The 13,602-nt window shown below is 40.4% G+C and overlaps 1 protein-coding gene across 1 annotated transcript in view; it reads left to right on the forward strand.

Annotated features, from left to right (window-relative positions):
- The window catches only part of ERC2 (ELKS/RAB6-interacting/CAST family member 2), an 865,607-nt gene that overhangs the window by 832,847 nt on the left and 19,158 nt on the right, over nucleotides 1-13,602 (forward strand). The gene's annotated exons all lie outside the window — the stretch shown is intronic.

The raw sequence follows: 13,602 nt of genomic DNA on the forward strand, positions 1-13,602 counted from the left end.
AAGGATTGCAAAGTCTGACTTGTAAGTCTCAGGAGTCTCTTCTCCCAAACTTAAATGATCCCAATGCCATTTCCTCCTAATGTAAGAAATAATTTATTTGTCAATGTTTTTGTATATGGAGCAGAAAAATCCTTTTTGTTAAAATATTTATCATTTCCTGTAATTTATTGAATATTTAAATAACTTAGAAAGGAATAAAGGAGGAAAATATGTTCCCTGAAATCCAAGCACTCAGAGATAATCACTATCAATATATTGTGCACATCTTTTCTGACCTTTCTCACATGCATGTATATATGCATACATGCACACTTGCATATACATATACAAACCCACAAATATATATGTGTATGGATATGTATATTCTATTTTATATGAACATTCTGTCTTTTAGTCTGCTTTTCTTTCAATTCAGCTATATGCTGTGATCCTCTTTCCATCTCTTGTATATAAGTATATATCACTCTTTTTAATGGCTTCTGATTATTTGATTACATGAATAATGCAGATTCAATAATTTGTTAAGCCAGTCCTGATGGATGGACATTTTGTTGACTTTTCACTAGTTGCTATTATGGTCAATTTCCAGAGAATATCCTTTTATTCTCATTCCTGTGTACCTGTCCAAACTTTTCTTCAAGAGGAGACTGTTGGACCCCAGCATGTACATACTTCAAATTTTAATACATAGTGCCCCATTGTCATGGAGAAATTTTATACCAATTTACAATCCTGCCAACAGTAGATAAAAGCACCCAAAGATTAAGGAAATTAACTTTCCAATTTTCTTAGGCTTTTTGACTTTTACCTGCCACCGGAACTTTTACCTCTAAATGCCTAAAAGACAAGTGCCCCATGTTTGAAGTCCTGTAGATTTGATATTGAACCTTTCCCAGATCCAGCATAGGTAATTTGTAAAACTTGAAGTAAGCTTAGCAATCACTAAGATCCTTAATTTCTTTAAAATTAAAAAATGCTAAGCACAATTATATTGTATAATAAGGTTAACAGGTTAAGGGAATGGCACAAATACGGAGTGCCAGGGTTTCAGCAAGACATTGGACACAACACATTTATGTTTTCTTTTTTATTTACCACATGGAGAAATAAAGACTGAGTAGTGGTCCAGTTGAATGGATTTAGAGTTGATGGAACAAGTCCTACCCAAAATCTGTGTCGAGAATCCTGTTATCTGTAGGCAAGTAGCCAGAAGGGCCCGGCTATGTCTGTGTCTTATTCTTCCAACATGAACATGAAACTAATTCTATACAACCTTTGAAAATCCACCTTTTGAAAGTAGCATGTCTCAAATCTAGAGACACTAGCTAAAGCAATGGTAGACATAATCAGACCACATTTAGTTAAGATAAATCAAAAGCCAACATTCAGTAGGGAAAAGAACAAAGTCTCTACTCAAAATTTAAATTCTGGTCTGTGTGTGTGTGTCTGTGTGTGTGTCTGTGTGTGTGTCTCTGTGTGTGTGTCTGTGTGTGTGTGTCTGTGTGTGTATTTGGCAGGGAACTGGCAACTAGGATATGAGCTTACTCACTGAAAATTTGGAGATTAGTCATCTATGCACAGCAGATGCTAAAAAAATCAGTGCAGCCTATGAATTCGTTAATTATCTTTGAATAGCCTTTTAGCACATGTAAGAAAACATGTAACGACTTGGATTCAGACTCAGTTCAGGGTATTATTCTTGAAGAGGAACCCCGACACCTTGTAAAGCCACATATGATGGCTTACAGGGAAGGACTAAGAGGAATGAGGAGTGACTAGGTACAACGAAAAGGGATGATAAGGTTAGAGCGTCTAGAGATGGGAGCATAACTCTATTTAAAAGATCTGAGCCCCCCCCCCCCCGAAAAAGGCAGAATTAGAAAAAGTGGACTAAAACTGCAGATAAAAAAACTTAAAAACTTAAAATGCATGTGTGTGTGTGTGTGTGTGTGTGTGTGTGTGTGTGTGTGTGTGTGTGTGTGTGTGTGGTATGTATCCCCATTTAAGCTATGTAATGCATTGCTTTATTTTGAGTTTACCATCTCTTTTGGTTATGAATGAGGGCTGGATCGCCATCCACCAGGGGAATTAGACTTGGGGAAGGAAGTAGTATTAGATTCTTTCCACTAACACATGCATGATGAGTGGCATTTACATGCTCAACACTCTCCCATATGAGGTGATCCAGACCGAAAAATCCAAAAGTCTTTTGCAGAGAAGTGAAGCACCATTGTTAATTGTAATGCCACAACTCCTGCTAATGGTCCACCATAACTGCCACCTGCTTGGTCTGAGGCACAAAAGGAAGGGATCTGCCTCTCTTTCCATCCCAGCTCACCACCTAGCTAATATTCACCCTCATCTGTCCTGCTCAAGTGAACATATCAGATGCTATGCTTGAATGATGCTCCTATATTCAAGAGAATGTATCCAACATCCATACTTTAACTTGATGAATAAATTTCTTGTGACAAGGTCACAATCAGCAGGTGTTGAGTGAACAAAGTTCGTGTGGGTTGGACTGGACAGTGTTTACCCACATTTATAACCCCAGGGTTTTCTGAGTCCAAAGTTTGCTTCCTTTGATTTCCTTCAGTGTTTAACTTTACTTCTTGTTATGCTCATTCTAGAACAATAGGATGGCCATTGCTCATCTTCCACCCAATAGTGATGTGACCTCAAACTGTCCCTAGCCCTCCCCAGTGTGATTGTGCCCTGCCCGGCCAGTCTTTATTGAGGTTCCCCAGCATCCTCAAATCCAGCTTGTCTGTACCTGCTTTCCTTTGCCCTTGTGGCCTGGTCTCTCATGCCTTCTCCCCACCCTTGCTTTTATGCTCTTCTCTTCCTGAGAGCAGCTCTCTCGCTAATTTTCTTTATATATACAAATACTCTTTCTACAAATAAGAAATAAATCCCCATATAATCCCAAAGAAAAGTGAACAAAAAGATGTGATTTTCTATAAACCTACAATTTCTCTAATAAAATTTTTTTTTTAAAAAAAGAATATGAAAATGAGGCTCCCGGGTAATAAAATAGAGATGGCCAATAAATGAATGGAAAGATGCTGAAAGTATAACTAGAGAAATATGAATAAGATGCAATTTTTCACCTATCAGATTGGTGAAGATTGAAAGATTTGAAGAAACTTCATGTCAGCACAGTGTATGAAAAGAGGCACAGACTGTATACAGACCAATGTTTTTGAAGGGCAATTCAAAGTTAAAAATGTGGGTGCTCTATTCTAGGGATCTCTCCTGAATTTTTCTCTCTAGAACATTATGGGAGCAGTTATTATATGTTCAAGCATCTGTCTTTGTTGAGAACAAAGTTTCCTTTGCAAAGGTATTCAGTGAAGCACTGCTAGCAATAACGAAAAACTGGGAATGACCTAAATGTTCATCAGTCTTTTATTCAATAAACATTTATTGTACACGAATTGTATTCCAGGCAATGGTTTAAATACTTGGGATACACTTTCAAATAAAATAAGCAAGATTCCCGCTCTCCTGGGACTTCCAGTCTAGTATTTCAACAGCAGCCTAGTAAATAAAAGTACATCCATAGAATGAAATACTATATACACATTAAAAATGAGGTAGTTCTACATGTTTCAGACATGCAAGGTTAGCCAAGACATATTGGACATACTTTTAAAGGGTATATGTGTCTATTCTCTCATAATGCATGAGAACTTTCTGGAAACATTGACAAAAAGCCCTTAAAAGTAGGAGTGAGCTATAGGGAAGAGGGAGGGAGAACATTTTGCATTTCTTTTCATAAACACTTTTATACTATTTAATTTTTCAAAACTGGTATGTTTGATTTTTCTAATAAAAATCTCACAGGGGTGCACGGGTGGTTTAGTGGTAGAATGCTTGCCTTCCATGCAGGAGATCTGGGTTTGATTCCCAGATTATGCACAAAAAAAAAAAAAAAAAAAAAAACTCACAGAAATTATTTTAAAATTAAGAAAAATTTAAAGCTAAATCAGTTCTGCTAAAGAAATAAGGCACAAATTTCAAAGAAAATATAAAATTCCTTAACATATCTGTAGGCATTGAGGCCAAAATTATTAGAAGTTCGGTGCTATTCAGGCTGCAAGAATGGAAATTCATACCATAGTGCTTTGGAAAGAAAAGCTAGACAGGAGGGCATGCCTGTGGTGTTTCAGGTGATGGATAGCACGGATTTGTCTACACCAGCGAGCCAGTGGTAAGGGAGAGGGAAGGGCCCAGGGTCAGAAGTTAAGAAATCTGGAGCTTCCTCCTGGGTGTGTCAGTCGTGAAACTTCAATGTCATGGAGCTTTGGTCCTCCCTTCTGTAAGAGTGAATGTAGATTCGATTTAAGGTGCACCCAGCGCCAACATTGTATGCATCTGGATTCTTCAGGCGAATGCTCATTTGTAGAGAAGAGATTTGAGCTATCACCCGAAATTCTATAGTCTTCGAATTTCCATTTACCTGCTTTCTTCTAGTGCTCCGAAGAAACAGCAGTTATGTACTTTAGTGTCTCTTTTTGTTTAGATTCAAGTTTAAATACTTTTGATTATTGGGTAATTATGCTATTTTGATTGCAGGTTCATAGAAAACCAGGTTTTTGGGTTCTGCTAAGTGAAATGTTTTTTCAAAATATACTCATTTGATTGAATTAATCTAATGCTTGGGGGGACTAGGAAGGGAGGATAGGAAACAAACAGCATGATTCAGCACACTGGGCATTTCCAGTTAGAACATAATTTTATCCTTTCCAGATATTGGATTTCTGTCAGATCCACAAACCCAGAGAAGTTCCACTTTGCCTCTTCTTTGGGGTCAGTTTTTGGAGGAGAAGAGGTGGTGATTATAGACGAGTTTCCACCTGTGTGTGCTGGGGGAGTATCGCCTTGAACCTGCAAATGATGATCCTGTCTTGTTGGGTGACTCTAAAAGAACCATGGAGACCATCTATTCTAACTGGAATATGTGACTCAGACTCTCCTTCCACATAGAATTAAACTGGGCCTGGTTAGAGTCTGTTCAGAACATCCCATTTAAAGCTGTCAAGGGTATTGAAATCCAAATAGAAAGGGAGGACAGCACAGCAAGCAACCAGATAAACGCTGGAGGGATTGTTTCATAGATTTGGTATTTGGGACACTTCGTTGCCATTTCTCTCTTTCACTTTGTTTTTCAGCTGATTGGAAAACTACTAATGAGGGTGTTTACATTTTCTCCAGTTGTTTTACCCGAGTGTGAGACCAGCTGGGAAAAGGGATGTGTGCTGTGTCCAAGGCCCCAGCCGTCTCTCCTTCGACTCCCTCTCATCTCCCCGGCTGCCAGGTCCCTTCCTCTGCCAAACCTCTCCCGGCCCCTCACCACCTCCCTTGGGTTCTCTTTGTGCTCTGCACTGACCAGCATTCCTGCCACATGTTTTACATTGCTCACACCCTCTCTTCTCTCCCCCTTTTGTTGTCATTTGTTTTGTTTTGAGGGGTGCGAGGTGCAAGGGAGGTCTTGGATCCAGGCCCTCCCACTGGACTTCAGAACTGGAAGCAGACCCAGATTCCGTTTGCTGTCATGTCTACACCAGGGTCACAGCCTCTGTAGGAGAAAGTCCTTCAGTCCTCAGACAGTTCTTTGAGATGCATTTGCTCTCTCTGGGCTGCTCTGAATTTCTAGTCTCTGCCATTGGCGACCCAGTCCATCCTTAATTGCTGTGCTCTTTCCTCCCGATGGCAGCATCTCAAGCTGCAGTCATTCTGAGGACTGTTTCCACAGTTTTCCAGGTCCAGGGACCCGTGCTATTATTCACTTAAAATGTTTCTTTAACTCACTTTAGCCTTTAGCCTCAACTTGGGACATGCTTTCGATGAATCCTCTGTTTGATGTGATTGTTGTGGTTTTTTCTAATACAGTTGAAAGTAAATACAAGACTTTTTCTTAATTACCACTTACTCCCCGCGACTCCTCCTGCATCCCTCCAAGAGTAAGCACTTTTCTTCCTAGCCCTTATACTGTAAGATTCTTTTTAGCCCTTCCTGAGGATGCTGCTGGATTGTTCAACCTCTGCAGGTTCTCCTTTGAATAGGAATTCACTCTGTCAGTTTCTAATCTCATTTCTGTTAGGCCGTTACCTGAGGTTATCTTCATTCATTAGTTGGGTAGATGATTTGGCAATGCTAGCTCCAAGACCAGTGAGCTTAAGTATTTGTTGAATGTATTAATTGAAGAAAACCTTGACTTCCCTTACCAGCACAGTTTTAGAGTTCCAAATCACTATTCCTGCCAATAGCATTTTTCTTTCTTTCCTCCTTTCTTTCTCCCCTCCTTCTCTCCTTCTTTTCCTCCCTCCCTTCTTCTCTTCCTTCCTTCCTAGTTTCCTTTCTCTCTCCCTCTTTCTCTTCCTCCCTCCCCTCTTTTTCATGGATCTGTGAGTACAAAATTGAAATTTGCTTTTGAAGTTCATGTTTTGAAGATACTCATAATTGACCATCCGCAGGCTGCTTCCGCAGCTTAGTAGAAGAGCCTGGGTTTTTTTCAGAGACCCTCTATTGACTCTCTGAGTTGAAACAGTTTAGACTCCACATAAAATATGCGTTGTTTACTCAGGCCCTTCATGCTCTGCGCACTGTTACAGTCCTTGAAGAGCTTGTCAGTGACAAGTAAGATAAATGAATGAAGAGGACTTTACAAGTGTTTAAAAGCTAAGTATAGCATGTGCTGCCCACTACTTAATTAAACAGACCTGAGCTTAACTAAGTAACTTTCTGGTGGAAACTTCTAGTCCCTTCCCCTCTCCCTCAGCCCCCACCCCCCATCACCACTTCTCAGGATATAGAAATTCCTGGGTCGTCTGCAGTTACTAATGTGTTAGCCTAGGTTCAAAACCATCTTGCTGGTTGAAGCATTATGAGTCCCTATGGGTTGTGAATGATGACTTTTAAATTTATATTTTGGTTGACCAGTAGCACGGTCTCCTTTGGGGCTCAGTCAAAATTAGACAGTCAATGGTAATGGATATGGCGATGGGAGCACAGTGCTGTGAGCGTAGTTAACAGTGCTGCATTGTGTGTGTGCATGGGGGCTAAAGGGGGAAATTTTAGGTTATTTGTATGTTACTAGAATAAAATTTAAAAAAACAAAAAACACGGTCCTATGCAACATAGTGAACCATGCATTACTGATAATAGTACAATGGTTAAAATGTGCCCTCATCAATTGTAACAAATGTACCACACTGATGTAAGGTGTTAATAATAGGTATATTTTATACATGATTTTTCTAGAAATCCACAACTTCTCTAATTTTAAAAAAAAGGTTATACAGTGTGTGTGAGTTTCATCTAGTTTGCAGAGTTCATCTGAGTTCTCCCAGAGAACTTTAAAGTCATAAGTAAGCTGCTTCTCTTTCAATCATTGGAATCATTCCGATGATTCTCATTGGAATCAGTGATGGGGCCTTTCCTTATGGATTTGAGCAGTTGGACACAGTGGTTACATAGGAGATTCTTGAGTCAGAGACCCAAATCTATCCATTGTGGGATCTTGGGTAAGTTTCTTAGTCTTTCTAACCCTCAGCTTTGTCATCCGTAATGTGTGCATAATAACTGCTTCTACCATGGCTGATATTCAGGAGATATGTGTTTGGGCCACTCCTGGGACTCATGGGTTTCTGCCCCTGCCATTAGCAGCCATTAACTATTTTGAGTACTGCCCCCTACAGCTTACATCACAGGGTTGATTTGATTGACTAAATGAGGTGATGAAAGCAAAGCACCCCACTTGCACACAGCAAGTGCTTGGTAAGCAGTGGCTGATATCACTGATATTCACAGGTGTCTCCATCACACAATACCAGTCTAATTTCCAACACCATTAAGGATCCTAATCCCCATGTTGTCAGGAGAGGACACAGAACTCTTTCTTTGGAAAAAGTCCCCACCACCGCCATTGCAGGCTGAATTGGCAGGTAGCAGAACAGGAGATAGTGCTCCCCACTATAATTTTTGTCCGTAACTCTTTGGAGAGTCCCTCTGGTTCCTAACATGGTAGCAGGAAGGAATTTGCCAGAGTAGATGTCCCTCCCTGAAACAATAAGCCATCATCTTTTCTTATAGCGTTTGATTCCTGTTGAAGACATTCTACTTGGACCTGCCCATTTTATAGATGAGTCTCATACAAAAGTGACTTGGTCAGAGTCTCAGAGTGAATATTTGGCAGAAAAAGAATTAGTAACACAGGCCTGTGTTGCTTAACTAAGGTAGGTGAGAGGTCTGTCCCCCAAGATGATGAGAATACTCAAGACCTATCCATGGAAAGGAGCCTCGTGGTCTTAGGCATATTAGTTCTGTACAGAAATTAGGTGCAGGTTTATTAATCATTCCACAATGGTTTTAGCTGGGATTCTTGCAGAAACAGACTCCAAGAAAAATATTTGGTTCAGGTAGTTTATTTGAGAGGTAATATTAAGGAGCATGTTGAAAGAATGGAGGAGTGAGATAGAGAAGAGAGAAGAATTAATAAAGGGTACAGTTGTGAGTCGTTTCCCACTGTAGTCAGCCAGGTTAATCTATCCTGCTGGGGACTTACTCAGAGATTCTGAAACACACACATAAATGCACACACATACACCTCTTTGGTTCCAGTTCCTCTTATTGACCTGTTTTTTTTTCTTCTCCAAATGATTAGAGTATGAATTTTCTGGGGAATCTCCCAGCTCATTCTTCCTTGTACCCATGTCCAGGATAATTTTTGCATCTTAGCTCACGGGGCATCTGACTTGCTCTCAGCTAGAGGGGAGCTCTCCTGCCTCTGGGAATCCATATAAACCATCCCCTGCTCTCCTGTTTTCCTTTCTGTACTGTGGTATAGTTAGTTCTTTAATGCCTCATGTCTTGTTCATCTTTGCCTCACCCCCAGCATGCAGCGTGGGGCTTTACCCTCCATCTCACAGAATAGCTTTACTGGAAGACACGTGATTCAGAGACCTGGGCAGAAAGTCCTGTTCTTCCTCTCACTGGCTGAGTGATCATGGGTTTAGTTTCCTCATCTGTTGAAGTAGGCTCACGAGAATAGCTATCTCAAAAGTGAGAAATAAACAACAGGGTGCTGATCAAATGCTTAGCCTGGCACATAATTATTCTTGTCCTTGTCGTGTCTACAGTTGTTCAGTAGATGTTGAAGAATTTCAGTGCAGTGGCCATAGTAGAAGACTTTCCATCATTGATCCTTGATTCCCATAAAGTTCTCCACTGTGTCACATTCCCCTAATAGTCTCTTCATCTGCCTTGCCTCATTTCGTCCTCCAGCATTGGAACCCAGTATTCGAACCCAGATTTCACTCAATTTTAATGTGTTGCAATTTGAGCCCAATGGATGTTCAGGAAATCCCTCCCCTCCTCACTGGCCAGTTGTCTGGTTTCCCCGTATTTTACTCAGAGATGAGAACTGTTCAGTTTGTTCTGATTTGATGGAAATAAGATCAATAGAAGAGTTCTGGAGTGTTTCGAATTTCATTGGCAGGAAAGAGGGAGAAAAGAAAAACTGATCGAATAATGCATAATTGCTATTGTATGGTATTATCTTCATATCCCATAGCAACAAATCTTATTATTTTTTTCTTATTTAAACCATATTCATGAAGTCTTTATTTTTAACTTGATCCAGATGACTGATCAAAGCATAGTTCATTATTGCCACCTTGCTAAAATATTTTTAAAGGCAGGTTTAATATTATGCTTTTATAGCTACATATTGCCATTAAGCTATTTAGTCTATTAGTAGCCAATCAAGGATTTTCATTTTGTTTCAAGAGCTCCTTGGATAAACCTTTCAGAAATGTCAAAAGGGATGGAATAGCTGGCACCTTTTCACAGATGGTGTTCATCAGGGATTTTAGTTAATGGATAAAGTTTCAACTTTCCATGGTTGACTTTTGGAGTTTACAAAGAGTGAGGAGCTAGCAAATGTTACTGACTTATTTATGCCTTAAGATAAGCCCTGCTTTTCCAAAGACGACGGATAGCAAACAAAGGAACCCCATATCACCCCCCAGTACCCCTTATTCTTACTGGGTTCAGTTACCCGGAGGTGGTGGCATACTGCACTATGGCCAATTTACTAAGAAATGCAGCATTTCTGGAAGAAGACTGATCTGGCTTCTCCTTCAGCTCTTAACTATGTATTTGTTCTGCCTTCCCCAACCTGAAAAACAATAACAACAACAATAGAAAACAAAACAAATACACAGCAGGGAGACTTACAACCTCAACTGACTCATCCTAGACTCTTGTATATTTTCCCTCTCACCTGTTCCATGTTAATTGCAAGTGGCCTGTGTCCCCTCATACATTCATATGTTTATTCAACACACATTTACTTACTACCTGTATACCAGATACTGCACCAGGTGAGGAATCCCCCATACCTAGTGCTTCCTTCAAGGTATTTGCAACCTACTGGTGGAGAAAGCCAAATAAACATGCAGTGATTTATAATGCCTTGAGGTAAGTACTATGATGGAGGGTGGGAGGGTACAGGGTTCTGGAGAAATCAGCGGAAAAGCACCTTAATCCATTCTGGGGCAGGAGCAGGGAAGGCTTTTCTGGAAGTGATGATGTTGAAGCTTAGACCAGAAGAACAAATGGGTGTAACTTGGTACAGGGGCAGAGGATGAAGGGTATATTAGGAATAGAGAACGGCGTGCTCATGGCCTGGGAGTGAGAAGTGAGGCTGGAGAGGTAGGCAGGGAAGACCACAGACAAGTGTCGTGAGCTGCAGCAAGGAACAGGAGTTCTTTTCCTGAGGTCAGGGGGAGCCTCTGAAGACCCTGAAGGCAGAGACTTACAAGCAAGTCTGCTGTTACTCTGCCTATGGAATACCATCAATGCGTGGTGGCAAGAGCATGGTAGAGAAGCTGTTAGGAGGCTGTTGCCCTAGAGACATAAGGAAGTGCCTGGAGGAAAGAGGACGTAGAAAATGAAATCTGCCTAGACTTGTGTCAGCAGTTATGATATAATTAGTAAAAAGAATATAATGCAGCTAGCCAAAGGTGCAAGTGTCAGGTCAGTGCTTGGTAGACAGTGAAAAGGAAATAAAAATGGATTTCAACGTGTCACTAAATGAGTCCGTGATTTCCCAAACACTGTGCTGTGGAAGTTACCCCACTTCACCTCTATATGAGTTTTCCCATGATTTCAGATGTGATTGCTGAGTTGCTGTTTAGCACTTTATCATGGGGCACCATGTGAGTCTGATGACTTCAGAGATAGGACCCATGACACGTGGAGTCACTTGGGAAATGTGTATGGAGTTACTGAAGCACATAGTATTCTTGTTACACTTTTCTGCAGTTTTTCTTCCATTGACCTTTAGGGAGTGTTATTCATAGTTTTATATTCTTCCAGATCATTCTTTGTGTGTTAGGAAATCAATATGCTTGGATGGGGATGAGAATATGCAGTGCAGACTTAAAAAATAAAATTAAAAGACCCATTTTCAATTTGACAATGAAGGGAGCATGACTGGTCAAACCCTTTTATAGAAGGGAAAATGTAGCAACCACCCTGTAAGAAACTGGTTGCAGTTCCAGGGATATGTTAGAAGGAAGATAAATAAAAACGGTCTAGGCTATATCAGACAAAACTCTCATTTTTCATCTCTGTTTCACACTCTTCTCTTCCAGACCAGACTAATCAAAAGAAGCCTCTTCCGCTCACAATTGCTTTGTGTACATTTCCCCCAGATCTGGTATTCACATGAACAACGTGGTTTATTTATATTTCGGCACCAAATTGGAAAGATGACATCATTCATTTACAGTCTTTATCCCATGACATGCCTACTCTCCAACACCTCATTTCAGCAGACACATTTAGGACTGCATATAGCATCTTGTTTAGCTTGAACATTCTTTTATGGGATATAGTTCAAAGGTAGGGAACTTTACGCTTGTCACTGGTAAGAAAATAATCTCATAAAATCACAGGAGCTTCCCCAAAGGATAAGGACATTATGATGTTTACGATAGCAGAGTTATTATTTGTTCATTTGGGCTCCATCATTCATTCTCAGGTGAATCCCTTCCTTCTTGACCACAGCAGAGCTCACAGCTCCCTTCAGCCTCTCAGAATTCTACCCGATGAAACAATTCCAGATTTATTCGTTCATGGGTTCGAAAGCACATGCTCCTGACAGTACTGGAATTTTAGGTGTGAGCGCTGAATTTCAGAATCTCGTGTTCAGCAGCAGGCTGAATGAGGGGACTCTCAACACTTGGGCTGTAGCAGCTCCACTGACCTGCTCTTTCTCACAAGGAATAACTTGTCCGTTGAGTCTTCTGACACTCTAAGTGGACAATTGAAGGATGGAAATGCTATCAGCTGCCAAAGGTTGCCTGAGATTTTTTATTTGATTTTTGAGTGGATCTTTCCTTCTCCTTTTATTGTTTTTAATCCATGGACATGCATCTTTTTACATCCTCACTGGGGCCTTTCAAATATTGTATGCATTTTTTTAAAATGAAGTGAGTAAATCATGAGGCATCCTCTGACAGGTAGAACTGGAATGAGAGGTGTTTCCAAAACTTAGCAGGAACAGAAAGTTTATGGGAAAGTCATTTCTACCTGTTTAACTGTTTGCCTTTTCTGCTAGCAACATGGCTATGAGAAAAGTCTAAAAATTGAGAATCAGAAAATATACATGTTCTATGTCAAGAAAGACTCTGGGGGCTGAAGTCTGTACCTTGACTCTCCATCTGCCAAACAAGGATGGTAATTTTTCCTCTTGGGTGTGTTTTGAGGATGTTCAGTTGTTTGTGAAAAATGCCACAAAAAGACACTATGTTTGATCCAGAATTCTCTTTATTATTACAGTATTATTTCTATTACATAATAAATTTCCAATTGCTTAGAGGCATCACCAGTCCAGATTTCTGGCTCTTTTAAAGTACTGATGGTTTATTGTCGTTTCTGGCCACCAGTGAGATTGCTATGGCAACTCATGAGTGGCCTTCCCTGGGTGAAACAAACATGCAGCTCATCTCTAGGATGGTTACATCCCTCAGAGTCATGGCCCCTTCATTTTTACACTGGTTCATTCCAGCAACCTGTATTGTGTCCCTACATCTGCAAAGCCCTAAGCTAGATTTTGGGGAAAGGCAGATGAGAAAAATCAGCCTCTGCCTTCACTGGGCTCAAAGTCAGTCAGCAGATGGACAGATATGTCCTTGGTTATAAAGCAGAGGTAAGCAGGAGGCACATGTCACCCAGTCTCAGGCCTAGGCCAAGAAAAGCTCCTAGAGAAAAATGTGTGAGTTAGCTAGACTAGGAAGTTAGAGGTGAGAGAAGAGGGGAGGGAAAGGAATCAAAGGCAGGGAAAATACCATGTACAAAAAAGGAGGAATTTCTTACAACAAATACCACCAATAACAGTAACAGCATTTGACTTTCATTGTGAGCTCATTATATGCCAGGTATTGAACTGACACTTGAAATCCATCATATTGCTTCATGTTCATAGCAACCCTGGGGAGATAGATACAATTGCCCCTGTTTTAGAGTTGAGGAAATTGAGGCTTAGAAACTGTTAACTTGCTCAACGCCACATACCTAATAGAGGTGAAA

This window comes from Tamandua tetradactyla, chromosome 15 (genome assembly GCF_023851605.1).
Source record: "Tamandua tetradactyla isolate mTamTet1 chromosome 15, mTamTet1.pri, whole genome shotgun sequence".
NCBI classification, from domain to species: Eukaryota; Metazoa; Chordata; class Mammalia; order Pilosa; family Myrmecophagidae; genus Tamandua; species Tamandua tetradactyla.